Source organism: Betta splendens, chromosome 16 (assembly GCF_900634795.4).
Source record: "Betta splendens chromosome 16, fBetSpl5.4, whole genome shotgun sequence".
Taxonomy (NCBI): Eukaryota; Metazoa; Chordata; class Actinopteri; order Anabantiformes; family Osphronemidae; genus Betta; species Betta splendens.
In genome coordinates this window covers 13,710,128-13,726,077 of record NC_040896.2, presented here as the reverse complement: position 1 = coordinate 13,726,077, position 15,950 = coordinate 13,710,128, and the positions used below count along the sequence as shown (strand labels likewise).

General features: G+C 49.0%; 1 long non-coding RNA gene across 1 annotated transcript in view; it reads left to right on the top strand.

Annotated features, from left to right (window-relative positions):
• Nucleotides 1-15,285, top strand: part of LOC114842547 (uncharacterized) — a 93,203-nt gene extending 77,918 nt beyond the window's left edge. Inside the window, exons 3-4 of the long non-coding RNA XR_008692845.1 lie at nucleotides 7,764-7,925; nucleotides 14,069-15,285. This is a non-coding gene — a long non-coding RNA (uncharacterized LOC114842547). The remainder of the gene's footprint in view (nucleotides 1-7,763; nucleotides 7,926-14,068) is intronic.
• The last annotated feature ends 665 nt before the right edge of the window (nucleotides 15,286-15,950 follow it).

Genomic DNA, 15,950 nt, shown 5'->3' with positions numbered 1-15,950 from the left:
TGTGTGTGTTTGTCCGTGTATTGTTAATAACTACAACAGGCAGAAGCACAGCTAATGCAAAGCAGAGCAATAATAATTCTCCACTCTCTGCGCACACCAACTTCTCTCTCTCTCTCTCTCTCTCTCTCTCTCTCTCTCTCTCTATCTCTCTCTCGCTCTCTCGCTGTGTCTCTTTGTTGTCCTTCCCCTCTCGCTCTCTCTGTACCTCTCTCACTCCCCATCTGTCGTTGCCTCTCTCTCGCCCGCTCTGTCCCCGCTCGGTCGGTGAAGATGGATCACTCTGTGTCTGTCAGCAGTAGTATCACAGAATGAGAATGTATTGTCTGCTGTCTCAGATAATAAATGCCGCTATCTACGCTACTGTTCCCGGTCATAATAGATGGCCCATATCTACACAGCTTCTGTTTATGAGATTATCACAGCCCTCTGCCGTCCCCGAAACCCCCCGACAGGAGAGATGGAGAAATTACTTTATCGCTAGGGAGCCTAAAAGTTATCATTTGTGTGGAATTCATCGAGTGGGAGCTCTGGGAATTGGTAGTTACTGCCACTTCTGCTGGGGCGTCACACACTTGGAGTGTGAGCACAGAAGCATGAGGTTAAATTGTTTTGTGATTGCTCTTTTATGCTGCTTGAATGTGTGATGTGTTACTGAGAGGGGCCACCTGAAGGAGGGAGGAGAAGATCAGCCTCCAACCACACGCTCTGCTCCCGTCTTTATCGCCGCCACCATTCGTCTTTCTGGATCCCGGTCGGGTTCCTGTGAGTTTCGTGCAGGTAATCGCGCACTGGCCACGTGCTGCGATGGTTTATGTGCTTCCTGTTGTCGAGCACATTATAGAGATGTTTGAAGCGCTGTCCAGATTTTCTAGCCGCTCATTCAAATCGAGCCACTCATGTGATAAATGAAGGCCTGGGCAGCAGAGGGACCGAGTCATAGTCACTGCTGGACAGGGCTGCCAGTCAGTGTGTGTGTGTGTGTGTGTGTGTGTGTGTGTGTGTGTGTGTGTGTGTGTGTGTGTGTGTGTGTGTGTGTGTGTGTGTGTGTGTGACATTTATTACTCCTGGTCACTGAGGGACTCTGTCGACATCCGACCCCAGTCCTGACCCCCTCACCCCGTCCTGACCTCTCCGTCTGGCTCCAACTGCAGAGCAGAGGGTCTCACTGGCTCGAGCTGCTGACTGATGGTTTTCCTCTCTCCACTTGGCTAAATGCCTCGACACCGCGACTGTCCAACAGGACCGGACCGAACGAGCCATCGGGGGCGCCACGACATGACCATCGAGTGCAGATATTGCCTGTTTAGACGATGCAGTGGCCTGCGACGCGCAGATGATTTACACTGAATCGCTTTCCCCGTCAATTAAACGTTAGCACTCAGTTGTTGGTCTGTTGAATGTCCAAATATGTGATTATCCCATTCACCCGCATGAATAATCAGCAGACTAAGTGCTCTATTCCAAAGTTAAGTTTGGGCTAAAAGCGCTGAGCGGCGCATGGTGCTCGCCCGCTCTGACCAGTGGCTCTAATTGGCCCGAGACTGGAACAAGCGCTTTAATTGGCGCTTGGCCCGGTTCGTATGAGCAGAAGGGACAGCTGGCCCGACGCCGCGCCGCCTGCTCTGCTGCACATGCACACGCTATTAGGCTCAACTACTGTTGAGCTTTGCTTCAATTTCATCTCCACAGTCGCACGCGTCCACTGGAAGAGACAAGCATTGATATTATTAAGATTATACGTTGAAACAGATTCCTGCTTCTCGTACAGTAGAAGACACAGGCACAGAAGTTTACTGGATGTTTAATTTGTTTAGTTAATTTATTTAGATCTGGATTTAAAGACGCTGAACCAGGACAGTCCCGTCATTTCACTCCAGGGTTGTTTTAAAAGTCTTGGAACTATAGTTCTGGCCTGATTTAGGTCTGTGACCCAGGAGGTAACACCCAAACGTACCTGAGCCCCTGCCTCAGTAGGTGCTGTGTGCTTTTCTTTTTTTTAAGCTTTGAATCTGTGAACACAGCAGATGTGACGCCTCGGTTTTGCCTCCTTCTCCCAGAAGCTCCGCGCTTTGTCACTCTGCATTTTAGCAAATTCCTCTCGGTTGGTTTGGGTTTCTTCGAGCCCGCGCTGTGACGCCGACATGCTTTGTGCTCGAGTTTTCATCTTCCAGAAGTGTTCGTGGCCGTAGTCAGAGGGGCATCGCTCGCGTACGCTACAGCTGTCTCTCACACGCCTCTGTCATATTTCCATATACACCATGTGAGCCGATATGCCGGCACGGTGGTGGTGACAAAGTGAAGTACAGCATCCTGCTGCGTCAACGCTGTCAAGCTGCAGGTGCAGTTAGCAGAGCTGGAGCTGTCTGCTGTATCACGGCCTCCAGATGGAGACGCCATATGCAGAGGGAGAGGTCCTTCTTTGTGTGGAGCAGCTCTCCTCATAATGATCCGCTGTCCAGGCAAAAGTAGATATAGTTTCACGGGCAGCTCGGCAGCTGTTGCTTCGGGCGCCGCGCTCGTCGGTACCGCGGTCCGGGCCCTGAGGTGGGTCGTGAGGACGGGTTCGCCGCCGCCGCGTGTTTTGGCTGCGTGCGTAGTAATCAGCTGGAGAGTGAGGGGAACATCCATCTCGCTGTCACACTTAAGTCCACGGGGAGAGACGGGCTAATACACACACACACACACCTTATCTCTGTCTGGCAGACCATTGGTTACTCATTAGATTCAGAGGGTAAAGCGACAGACTGCAGACAAAGCGCAGCTATGCTAATGCTCTTTGATTTTTGTCTCTTCCTCCTCAGCAGCTGTAAAATCTATTCTCCTTCTTTATCTGTATCACTTTCATTTTTACTCTCCCCTAGAGTCTCTCGTCAATTTTCGGGCTGCGTAATATGGATAATTTTGGCGTTTGCCAATCAGAGCGTGAGCACCTTCAATATATTTTATATATTTCACTTGAACAAGCTGAAGAGTAGAGATTATTAGTAAAGAACAGAAGCAGCTGTGACTAATTTCTTGCAGATATGGCCTACATTCATATCTCTCTAATGAGGCACATGTAGTAGCATGTTAGCACATATTCCTCTAGTGATGGTCGTCCCATCTAATATACAGTAATTACATGACCTTTCCAGTTCTCCTGTCTCCATTAAATCACTAATTAAAAAAATAGGATCTGGGAGCTTACGATTAACTGGTCCACGACACACAAAGATTTAGTTCCTGTCCTGTATCACTGAGCAACTGGTTCCACCGGTCAACAGGAACAACATGAAACAGTGCTTTTCAGTCATGCTGTTATTATGAGAAGAACAAAAATAATCACTCATAATCTGAAATGATCACTTAGCATGTACCAAAAGCTGTGCAGCAGAGCTGATTTACCATAAACCTTACAAGGTCTCATCTACAGACATACTGTAACACCAGCACCGAGTCCACTACAGAGAATGGAGAGCGGAACATCACAGATATCACAGTGTTTAAAAATAGGACACCAGAGATTTGGGTTGATTTTGTTGCATAATAGTTCTGACCAGCAGCATGAATGACCGGTTCATTACGTCTTCTCTGCCGGATTCACTGTATTTAAATGAAAGATCTGACAGACCCCAGGGGGTCGAGCACAAAGGCAGGATCCACATACAGCGTCTGCTCCGAGTCCCACGCACACACGCTCGCCCCATGTGGAGCTATATGGAGATTCAGTGAATGGGCCTGGTGGCATTATCGCAGTGACAAAAGCCTGCACACGGACATATGTATGCACGCACACACACGCACGCACGCACGCACGCACGCACATACAGACCAGCCTGTGTGTGCGTGTGTGTGTGTGTGTGTGTGTGCGTGTGTGCGTGCGTGTGTGTGTGTGTGTGTGTGTAGGGGGGACAATGCGATGCCCTTCTCATTTTCATGTAGATGATGGAGGAGCAACCCCTGACTCCCTGCACGCACACGTTTGCAGTCCATTAACGCGAAGCACCGATGAGAACGCGGCAAATAAGGTCAAGTTCAGCGTGTATAAGAGCTGATCACTGATCCTTATTATTCATTTCATCTGGTAAAAGGCCATCAGGCGTGATTTAATGTGTGTGTCTGTTGTAATAGTGCCAATAATGGACGCTTATCATCTCTCTCCTCTGACGGCGGTTGAATGTGGGCTCTCATCGCGTCTCATCTCCCTGCTCATCATTCTGCTGTGGAGGCGTCCGTCCTCGGCTCCAGTCCTGTTACTTTCCACAGCGCGCCGGTTCTGAGACGACACACCCCAGCTGCACCTCTTTCATTCGCCACCGGATTATGCGGCAGTAATGACATTACCCGGAGGCGCGGACGAGGAAACCCCCGCCTCCGGCCTGCGACCGCTGCCTCCGCGCATCCTGAAAAACGCTCTTTGAGAAATAAGTCACACTTTCAGCCGGCGATGCGTTCTGAAGAGCTCTCGTGATCGAGGTAATTGTCCTGGAGTGTGTTTCTGCCTCTGCCCGCGTACCTCTGTGAGCTGAGCCCCCTTTTGCATCGGAACTACGCTGAATTAAAGGCACGCTGGCATCTCTTCCAAGACCTGGCGGCTCTTTGAGCACCGCTGAGCAAACTTCCAGTGTCTGTGCAACTCCTGTGATTCTCAGGCGTCTTCACACCCCGCTGAGCTTCTGTTTGGCTTCGAGCGCACAGACAATAAGGTGTCTGATGTCATAGGTGTGACAGGGGATTTAAGGACGTTGTGTTGCATGTTTAGAATTGAACCCTGCTCCTCTTTTATTGTATCGGGCCTTTTTCCACTGGCCTGTAAAATCCATAAAGACATTAAATCCGGCATCAGGCGAGCATCATCTGCCTTTCACAGGCTGCAAATGTCCGTCTATCTGCCCTCTTGGCTCGCGCTCACTAGTCAACGTACAGCTGGCACAACAAGACTCTGGAGGACGCTCGCATCAGCTGCCTACAGCGTGTTCTCGGCCTCTGTTGGCACGGCTGGGCGGCTCTGCAAAGACCGCACCGCTGCAGCAGCGCCCCAACACGAGCTGCCGCGGAGGGTCCTGAATGGCCAATTTACATCAGCACCAACGGCAGACAGGACGAGGAAAAAAAAAGGAGGCTCCGCTGGATGGATGTCACCACTGGAAACAAAGGGCTTTACAGTAACTATAGCTGGGTTTATGCTGGTGTGTCATAATATTTATAACCCAAGTGTGCGGCTCAAGACTGTGACAAGTCATGCTCAGCAGGGCAGCAGATGAGAGTCGGTCTCCTTTGGCCTCATTGCAAATACAAACTGCAAATGGAGAATAGAGAAGTAAGGACTCCCTGATGGAACATGAAGATGACAGCTATGTACAGTACTGACTATCTGTGTTCATAAAGTCACAGATATCTGTAAACAAGAAAAATGATAATGACCGTAAGTGTCACAGCAAGTTGACTCACGCAAACCAGATAAGACAGACACGCACCTTCACATGCACACATTCAGGCTGACATGCGGTGGGCAGCAGACATGGAAGTGATTACAGATTGGTGGCAGCCGTTGATTAATTACTCCTAATGGCGTGTGTGTGTGTGTGTGTGTGTGTGTGTGTGTGTGTGTGTGTGTGTGTGTGTGTGTGTGTGTGTGTGTGTGTGTGTGCGTGCGTGCGTGCGTGCGTGCGTGCGTGCGTGCGTGCGTGCGTGCGTGCGTGCGTGTGTGTGGTGATGTTCAGCTACCTGCATAATGAAGCACATTAGAGGCAGAGCCACGCGTTCGGGCTCGTATGGAAATATGAAGCGCACAAAGCTGCACTGACATTTTAAGCAGAGAAGAAACATCTCTGCGCTTGTAATCATCTGCTTGATTGGCAGGAAGTTGAGCTTTTGCGTCATCTTGATTCATTTACTGTAAAGGTATTTATTTCTTTTTTGAAACAATTGAACAGTGTGAAGCGGGACCCCTTTTCTCCTCGAGTCTCGGCGGCCGTCTGATTGGAAATGTCAGGATGTGCCTTTAATAAGACAGATGTGATCAAATTGTACAACAGTGTTCAACAGAGCAGACAATTGGGATTCCTGGGGATTACATGAAAGGTCTGCTGTGCAAAATAGGAGCTCTAACCATGTGTCTCCAAAAAAAAAACTTCTAATGCAACTCTCTGTGCATTTCCCTGGAAATCCAACACGTGTCGCGCAGAGAAAGAATTTCTGTGCCCTCTATTTGTCGGAGCGAGGGAGTAAATGGGTCCCGCAAGGCAGAGCTGTGTGGCCGTGGAGACAATGGGGTATTCCCTCCAGCCACCGAGGCGGCTATTTCTAAAGCAGTGGCAGCCACTTTAGCCGGGGTCCCACATGGAGCCGTGGGTGGATATGGATAGACAGGGCAATTACACTGGACTTTTTAACCACACACTCACTGGAACACACATGCTCTGTGCTTGTAATAGCTCTGAGGCTGAGTCAAACACACACACACACACACACACACACATAAAGACCCCGCGACACCCAGAGCCGTAATCTATGGCATCATTAAGAGAAGTAATTAACACACGTTCTTCCTGAGCATCTGATACTAAAAAATGAGCCCATCGGTCCGTCCCCATCCCTCGGCCCATTTGTCCTTTAATCATTTAAGAATATAAGACGGCATCAAACCCACCACTTAAGCGCTTCGACACCTCCGCGGGAAAATACGCTTTTAATCTGCACACAAATCCTGATGCTGCCTCCGTGGGTCACGGGAGGAAAATGTGAGATTGAGTGATATGCCACTTAAAAAATTGCAGCTAAAGATAGCGGTGTAGCTGGCAGGACCTTTCTCGGTGTGTATCTGTGGGTGGTTTAGAAGCTCCTCTGAACCCCTGCTGTTATTCTGTAAAGAAGCGAACAGCCTGCAGCCCGATAATGACTCTGCTGAATAGCTGCATGATTATACCTCTTTCTGCGAGATGTTTGTCTTTTACCCTCTTCTGCATTTTTCCCGTCTGCCTCTCTCCTCTTTGTCTGCGTCGTTTCCCCTTTTCATCCTTTAATATTTCCCCCCTCCCTCCGTCCTTATTGTCTGCGCGCCGCCGCCTCCTCCTCGTCGCCATCGACGGCTTTTCGGACTTCGTTACGCGCGCGATCGTTACCGCCGCGCCGCTGGCAAACGGACGTCCGGTCAATCCGCGTTTCGGATCAAAAAAATACCCTTAGGCCGCGTTGATCTGGAAGATAAACGCCCCAGTTGAGTGTCGCCGTGTCGTCCGCCGCCTCCGTCCCAGCGTGACCTTCTCGTGACACATCCTCTGTGAAATGACCTTGTGCCTGTGAATGTGTGGCCGCTGCATCACTGCCTGCTGTAACTAATACCTGCTGCTCCGCGCTCACCTGCTGCAGGATCCGTCGTCTCCCCTCCTGCGTCTCCCGTACGTTTCCTGTCACCCGCCACACTTCCCTCTCCCACGCGCCACCACGGGCCCTGAACGCCTCACGCACACACTCGCACCGCTCTCAGTGGCATTATTACAATTTAATGCTAATCTTGCAGCGTGGCATTATTAGCCGCTAATGTATTCCAGGACACTATTAGCTGCTAACACTAATGCTGGGGCACCCTTAATGCCTGGCGCTCATGCACTAACAGCGAGAGGCCTGAGCCGGCCCGCCCATCCCAGATTATGTGGAGCATTTTAATCCCTTGTTAGCTTCCAGCGGAGGCATACATCACACCTCCACGCTAATCTGAGCGCCGTGTGACAGCTACACACCTCGCCTCGTCCTCATCTACTCCTATAATCTACTCCCTCTAGGCTGCATCGTCCGCTGTGATGATGATACGTGCGCACAACAGTCCCCTTCAATCCCAGCGCAGGCCTGTCGCTCTGACCTTGCTGTGTCGAAGCATCGTCTGTAATTTGAAGCGTGGTGGTTAGACGGACTGATGCGCTGGATCTGGACGGACCTGAAGTCAGGTGAGCAGCGTGCTGTACCTGTGCAGTACATACTTAGTATTGCCCTTTTCTCTCCCGGTTATCGCACCGCGATAAGAAAACAGCAGGTGGAAAGCAGAGCGGCGCGATAGGACGCGGGGAAGAACAGGAGGAAAGGGGAAATACAGTAAGAGAGGGGGACAAAGAGTGGCAGCGGAGGGAAGGAAGAGGCGAGGGGGGGGGGGGTATTGGGTGCAGGAGGGGAGATAATGTACTGTAGGCTGATTAATGTCAAAGGCGCTGAGTCCTGAATACTTATGAAGCAGATGTCAATGGAGCTTTACCCTGCAAGGTTACACAAAGGGAGGGGATGGGGAGGGGGGGGGGGGGGGGGGGGGGGGCAAGAACAGAGGCAGAAGAATGGGACGAGAAAGCGAAGGTGAGAACGAAACAAGAGGAAAAGTTGAATGAGGAAAGGAGAAGAAGGAAACAAAGAGGTGACAGAGGCCACGGCCTCAAAATGCCACGCTCCACTTTTTACTTTACAGCTCCAGCATCGGAGCCATTTTGAATGTGTGGTCGGACCCTGGATCACATAGCAGTCAGGCATATCAGATCAAACAGCGCTCTTCATCAGCTGTTTATTTTTTTTAACTCTGCATCTCTGTGAAAACCAGCTCTTTTCTGCTGTGTTTGTGTTTACGCAACAACCTTGGTATTCACTAGAAACTATGCCCAAAAAAGAGATCAATCATGGAGGACATAAAGCAGAGAACAGGTGATCCAGACAGTGGAGGTGTGTGTGTGTGTGTGTGTGTGTGTGTGTGTGTGTGTGTGTGTGTGTGTGTGTGTGTGTGTGTGTGTGTGTGTGTGTGTGTGTGTGTGTGTGTGTGTTTGCGTGAGCCGGTATAAAACCTGTGGACTGAATCAGCAAAGCCGGTGCGCGAGGCCTGAAAAAGCCACCACAACTGACTGAACTGCACAAGGTGAACATTCATCTTAAGCGAGCGTGTTCAACACCAAAAGGGCACCGTGCGGAGCAGCTGTAGTACATAATGAATTCTGAATTTTAAAAACTGTCACACGCAAACAAACAAAAGCCCGGCTCCCCTCCGGATCCGGCTGATGCACCCCCGCGGGACCGGACCCTTTCATCGCTGCCTGTCACTAGTTGTAGACAACAATAGAACGTAGACCCCCGATTGTTATTGATGACAGAGCGGACACCTTTGACCTCTGACCCTTAGGAGCAGCCTTGACCCCATGGTTGACCACTTGGGACGCGTGTAGTCATACTGGGACACATCTAATGACCTCTGGGCAGGAGAAAGGTCAGTGATGAAAGGTCAAGAGCAGATGCTTCACAGCCACAGTGACCTCAAGAAGGCACTGGATCTGCTGATTAACTGAGTGGACAGCAAATTTGTGGGGGGAGAGAAATAGTGCCGCAAGGACAAGCCGAAGGCCTGTTAATAAAGATTACAGGTCCGAGCTACTCTGACAGGAAGTAAAGACGGCGAGAAAGAGTGAAGGAGAGAAGCCTCCACAGGATCTGCTCCTGCTCCTGCTGCTGTGAAGGCTCTGAAGTGGGGTCGCATCTACTCACATTATCCATCACAATACTAGCACCTAGTGACAAACAAGAAAGGCCTCAGGCCTCGAGACCACAGGGACGCCGCCTCTTTGCTGCAGAACACGGAGGAAAGGGCTCAAACGACAACAAAAGGCTCTGGGGCGATTGTGATCGTCCCGGAACGCTCGCTGCGGCCAAATCCACGAATCAAGGTCACGCCTGCGGAAGTTGAGGAAAGTCGGGCTCTGCCACAGGTGCGACATGGCGGCGGCTCCTGTGATGTTTGGTCAGAAGGGGGACGTGTGATGTGGCTCTGCTGACATTACTATTCCTGCCTCACCGCCGTCTCGCTGCTCTTCTCTTTCATATCTCTCCTCTACTGTCCGCTCCTCCACTCCTCTAATCTCTCTCTCTATTAGTAGTCTATTTACAGCATATTCAGTCTGGAGTCTGCCAACACTTACGGGGCTTTATCTAGCGGGCGATAAAGTCCACGCACACACATTTACACACAGACGCACATGAATGCTTGTGTGTGTGTGTGTGAGTGTGTGTGTGTGTGTGTGTGTGTGTGTGTGTGTGTGTGTGTGTGTGTGTGTGTGTGTGTGTGTGTGTGTGTGAGTGTGTGTGTGTGTGTGTGTGTGTGTGTGTGTGTGTGTGTGTGTGTAGGTATGCGTCCACCAGACACTGTTTGTAAGTTTTCTTACATGTTAACAGTTTCTTTGATTTAAGGCCCACAAATGCAAAAAAAAAAAAAAAATGTTGTGTGCCTCCATTGCGCGCGTCCGTGCACATGTGTAGACTGTGTGTTATCAGCCGTGTCCCAGCGTGCTCGCCGAGGGCCAGTCTATTTAGTGTTCATAACAAAGCCTTTTACTGAGGCTCCAATCAGGATTAAACCCTTATCAGCACACGCAGACCACAGGACACAGCCAGCGAGCGTGCACGTGTGTGTGTGTGTGTGTGTGTGTGTGTGTGTGTGTGTGTGTGTGTGTGTGTGTGTGTGTGTGTGTGTGTGTGTGTGTGTGTGTGAGACAGACGGAGGGGTGGGAGGTAAAGGGGATTATTTGCACGTGTATGCATTGTATATTGTGCGTTGTGTATGTGTCTCTATGATCTGTGCACGTGTGTGTATAATCTGACCGCAGCAGCTCCTCAGCAGCTGTGTTCATTGTGACGTTGTGCAATTGTGCGTATGGGCGTGCGGCTCGGTGTTGGTGTGAGTCACTGGGCTCGTGTGTTGCTGTAAATATGAACGTCTGAAAACCACATTCAAAGCTGGAAACACCCCTGTGGGTTTGGTAGTTACCGTCCTTCTATGTGTGTGTGTGTGTCCTGCTCTAATTAAGGCCATAACATCCTGAGGTGAAGGGAGACGGAGAGGTGTTAGTGGCAGCGCCACAGTCTCAAAGAATCAAGTTTTTTTTTTTTTGGACAGTAGCTCTAAGACGTCTTTGTGTCGCAGTAATGTTTAGCTTCGCGTCACCCACAGACGCATCTTTGTTCTTTTTTAGGTCAAAGCTCAAATATCTGATCTGGGGTCTGGGCTCCTTTTAAGGATACAGCCTACTGTAGGCCTTCATTATTATGATAGCGTTGCATCTAATTATGCAGATTTGCACATTAATATTCACGAGTCATAACGCCGCCAGGGAGGAGCCTGCGACAGACACAACAATGAGCCGACAAAATTAGAGTAAAGCGAATCCATGAATAAAAATGGGAGGCACCAGAGGATTATTCACACTCCTCAGTCTGCAGACTGTGCTGGCTGCACAATGACAGCACATGAGCCTCTATTACACCAGAACCAAAACAAGGTGCATCTGTACCAACATGTTAACCTCCAGTAAATTAAAACCGCAAAACAAATAATAAGTGAAACTTTTGAGAGAATGCCTGAAGAAGACAATCAGTCAATTTAAAACGTTCCCCTGGGCTCTAAATAAGAAATTGTTTTCTTGAAACTAGCGTGATTAAACGAGCATTAAAATTCATAAAGGTCTAAATAGAAAAACACAGGAAAGTGTGTGTCTCTAAGTTTAATCGTACACAAAACTCAACAGTGACGCGCGTTAGCTGTGAAAACGTTGTTCAGGAGATCAACGACCCATCAACACCTCGCCACATAGACGCTGTGTTTTTCTGTGCGTACAGTAAATATTTCAGTATAATGGAGGCAGAAGCGCCGCTGTAAACGATGATGAAGATTTAATGTGACACCCTCTGTCTGCGTCCTGCGCCTGATATACAGTAAAGCTACATCAAAACCGAGGGAGAAGTGGGTGGGCCATCACGGCACATTAGGGTATAGAAACAGAATTAGGCTAAAGTGAATCCATGAATAAATATGGGAGTCCTCAGAGGATCATTAACACCTGTGCTATGCTAATGTATGGTACATTTATGACCTGCTGCTGGCTTTTAAATGCAGAATAATAAAGCGCCGGTGTGCTGCGAAGATCAAAAGTGTATAGAACGCTTCTGTCACCTTCGGTCATGAAATGATCGACAGAAATCACTATCTCGTTACGAGCGCCATGATTAGTTCTGGACCAAAGTATATGCAACACAGAGTGTGTGTGCTCGTTGCCTCTCCCCGTCCTGGTTCTGACATTCAGAAGAAGAACAAGCATGAAATTATACGCAAATATCTCTCAGGGAATATTTAAACCACAATTAAATCGCAGTCTCGAGCAGCAATGTTGGCTAGAAGTCTGAATTGTGTTAATCAAAAATATGAAAGGCTGAATTAATGAGGCAGCAAACAAACAATGTGTCAGATTGGAATCGTTCCTCTGGGATCTGTATCTGTGACGTAGGGGCGTAAGAGTCAAAGAGGTGGATCTCTGCAACTCCCTGTTGCAATATTAGTTATGTCGCTCTTATTTTCTGCCTCCGTGCAGAAGGAGACAGAGAGAGATCCCTAATGAAGCAGGGTTTCAATGAGAATAGATGCTCTGCGCTCAGTACGCTCAGAAGAAGTGCTGAACTGCTCAAGTGAGGAGAAACTGTGTGTGTGTGTGTGTGTGTGTGTGTGTGTGTGTGTGTGTGTGTGTGTGTGTGTGTGTGTGTGTGTGTGTGTGTCAGTTTGTGCTAATGAGCATCTGTCAGTACAGACCTGATAACCATGGTAACACCCAGGGTGATTTTCCACCCAGTCTCTCCTGCGAGGTCAACATCTGGGCTAAAAGAACAACCCTCTCACGCTGCAGCACTTTCATCGCGGCTGTCGTTAAAAATATTAACTGAACTGTAGCAGCGATCAACTTCCGCCTCCCGCATTCCTCCGTCTACAACTGAAAAGGTGCAGCGTCTGCCTGGCGTATTGTGTTTCACGATCGATCAACAGATTAGGAAGTTTTTACATCTGCCTGAAAACAATAAAGTTGGGAATAGAATTCATCAGCAGCAGAAACAATGGTTTTATAAACAAGCCTGAAGTTTGTCAGCGTCAGCATCAGACCGGACGTTGAGTCTGTTCAAATGACGCATCAATAGACTCTCAGGCCTTCTGCATCATCCAAACCCTCCTTCTCCTAACTTTACCCAGTAAGAATAAATATCACATAACAACTTCTCATTTTTCTTGCAGAACCTTGTATTTTGTGGGTGTAGCTGTCCACCGCCTGCAACCTTCTCCTCTCCTCCCTGCATTGGTGGTTTCGCTGTTGTTTCTCATTATAGAACTACCTTATTGTGTTTCTTATTATCCTAAGCTGCTCCGAGCAACCAGTGTACTCTACGTATCAGTGTGTGTGTGTGTGTGTGTGTGTGTGTGTGTGTGTGTGTGTGTGTGTGTGTGTGTGTGTGTGTGTGTGTGTGTGTGTACAGTAGCTGCCAAATGGAGCCTTTCTTTGCCTCCAACCTTCTTTCCCTCGTTCTCCTCTCAGGTGTTTGTCTCTTCTGTCCCCTCATTATAAAAACCACCTCACCCCGTCTCACCCCTCTCTGCTTCTCATCTCTCCCCCCTCTTTCCCTTTACCTTTCTCTCACTCATTATCCAACAGCTTGAAGCAACCAGTCAGCCGAATGCGAGCGCGCACCGTCACCCAACACCGTTAGCTTGTGTGGTGGTGCGTTTGCTCGTTGCCCTAAACTTTGCCCTAAACCTTTAGCTGTGTGGGCTCCTTAACAGTCAGACTAATTAACCGCGCAGACAGGACGCCTCCATATGTGAATCCAGCTCATAATCGCATGTGCTGTAAACCTGCGCTTGCCTTAAATGTTCCTACTGTGTTTGTTCCTCAGAACATCTAATTAGGGAAGAAACTCACCATCAGACATGTCTGAGGCTCGTTTGGTGGCCTAGCTTGTACTGAAACTATGGCAGCCGCAAGCTACACCCCCCCCCCTCCTCCACCACCACCACCCTCTCATTAAGGCACCACTTCAACTTACACACTCTAACATTGTCAAACATACAGGTAATTATTACCTGACTTCAGCTCTGTGAAAGTATTTAACATGCTCTAGTTTTTAGTTTAGATTTTTCAGGCCATAACTTTATATTTTGTGTTCCACTGCCCTCATCGCGTTTCTGTGCCGCATTGACTCTGTAACCTTGTCAAGCACGGTTCACAAGAGCGATATTTCCACATGTTACCTACAGGTGGTGCATAATGGCTCGTCTCCTGCATCTCAACGCGGCGCCGGCGACGACTGCAGAGGAAAACGGGCCTCCTCCATTGATTGTTTGTCTTGGATTTGACAGTTGCCCTTTGACAGCGATATTCCAGTGAAACTGTCATTCACCTCACTTCTACCGGGGTTAACAAGATCGTTGTGTTTGTTAAACGCGCGACTCAGCAGTCTTTGGAAAAAGTCCTCTCCGCAACGATGACAAGGCTGTTTTGCACTTCCTGTGTTCCACAGGGTCGAGCGAGTCCAGATCCAATCAGAAACCGCACCAATTAGACGCCTGGACTGGCACTTAATTACCACTCTGAAGAGACTGATGGGCCATTAATTAGCAGGACATTAACAGGACTGATGCTGTTCATCACAGCAGCGCATATTAGAGCAGATAAGACCCGAATGTAATGGACTCCGCTGCTATCGGCGGCGGCGCTGGGTGACCTGCTACGACAGTCAAGGCTGAGATGATAATTCAGAGAGCGGCCACCGAAGGGAAATAGAAGGAGGTTGTTCATGTGGCTGAGGTCTGAATCAGGGCAGTCCTGGTAAATACATGGGGAAACGGACCCGCGGGGTGTTGAAGGTTACTAATCACCTCAGCCAGCAAGGTGGTAAACACATGCATCTGTGTCTGCGTGGGAGGCGAGCAGGTACGTTCCAGAGCCCTGCAAAGTGCAGATCACCCACATGGCTGCTGGTTGCTCGGCTCTCTGCAGCTCTCACGCCTTGATTTTCTTTCACAGAGACAAAGAGATTGTGTTCATTGGATCTTATTAAAGTCCGGTTGAAGAAAAGGTGTGATGCCAATGGATATCAGCAAATTAAAGCACAAAATAGTTGTTAGTTGTTAGTAGTTGCTAAATTAAATCAAAATGAAGAAAAAATTGTTCTTTCAAATATTTTTATCCTTTGAGATATTTTTTTCTGAAGGTTCTCATACCGTCTGACAGGTTCAATTTTCAAACCAATCACAGAACTGAAAGTTTCTGCTTGTTGAAGCATTTTACTGATTGTAATTTGATATTAGCGTTAATACCTGCAGCGGAGGAAAAAGCAGGCAGAGGGAAAGCTGTGCAGCTCCTATGTCAGCACTAACGAGAAGAAAAAAAACTAATACATATATATACACACTCTATTCTCACCCTCCGCGGGTGGTCTCATCCACTTTCCAAGCTCGGGTCCTCTACCAGAGGCCAGGGATGTTCCAGGCCAGGCCAGATGTTCCTGTATACTATGCCAGCCACTTGGTTATGGCGTTCCATGTATGCTTTGCCTGCCAGCATCTTACACCCTGCAGTTATGTGCTGGACCGTCTCTGGGGCCTCTTTGCACAGTCTACACCTTGGGTCTTGTCTGGTGTGGTAGATCTGGGCCTCTATGGCTCTGGTGCTCAGGGCCTGCTCCTGTGCAGCCAGGATGAGTGCCTCTGTGCTGTCCTTCAGCCCAGCCCTTTCAAGCCATTGGTAGGATTTGTTGAGATCAGCCACTTCAGTTATGTTCCGGTGGTACATCCCGTGCAAGGGCTTGTCCTCCCATGATGGTCCCTCTTCCAGCATCTCATCCTCTGTTCTCCACTGCCTGAGACATTCACTCAGCACGTCATCTGTCGGGGCCTTATCCTTGATGTACTTATGGATCTTGGATGTTTCATCCTGGATAGTGGCTCTCACGCTCACTAGTCCTCGGCCTCCTTCCTTGCGGCTAGCGTACAGTCTCAGGGTGCTGGATTTGGGGTGGAACCCTCCATGCATGGTGAGGAGCTTTCGTGTCTTAACATCTGTGGTCTGTATCTCTTCCTTTGGCCACCTTATTATTCCTGCAGGGTATCTGATCACTGGCAGAGCGTAGCTGTTTAT